Here is a 645-nt window from a genome sequence, read left to right as displayed (position 1 = left end):
ATGTTTCCACTTCCACTTCACCTGCCTGTAAAGCACAGGCTGTATATGTGCAGTCTACCACAGCACAGACTGGTGATACCTTTTTCTTTGGCTGTAGTTGGTTTAATTAGCTGTAATATGAAACTTGTACTTGTTTGTTTTGATACTTTGTGTTGAGGCCTCTTGGTTAGTTAAAATGATTTCATCTTTGTTTTCTTATATGTGCTCTCGGTGCTGTGATTATGTCAATTTAATTTAGATCACTGAGGTTTGTTGCCTTTTCAGGCTTAGTGATTTGCCTTCTATTCTTAGCAACTTGGGGTTTTTGTGTGTTAACATTTGAATGTATCCTGTTGTATTTTTTTCCTTCATGCCCTTTAATTTGCATATTGTGTTTATTTATTTTGAACAGTCATATTGCATGGAATTTAAAATCTGGTAATATCCAACAACAACTTTTATCGGGCCGTAATGTCACTAATGTCATCAAAGTGCACAAGTGTAAGGTCATCATACCAAAGTTAGTATCTGTTTGAAATCCGTGATGAGTGGTATTTCAGTAAGCATTGTTTTATCATTTCATTAAGTGCATTTCTACCCTGGAGAAAGGGGCATTAGCAAAAGAACATGATTGATTTTTCAGTTCATCATCTAAGGAAATGAAAA

The sequence above is a fragment of the Trachurus trachurus genome, assembly GCF_905171665.1.
Source record: "Trachurus trachurus genome assembly, chromosome: 15".
Taxonomy (NCBI): Eukaryota; Metazoa; Chordata; class Actinopteri; order Carangiformes; family Carangidae; genus Trachurus; species Trachurus trachurus.
This window is presented reverse-complemented; position numbering follows the sequence as displayed.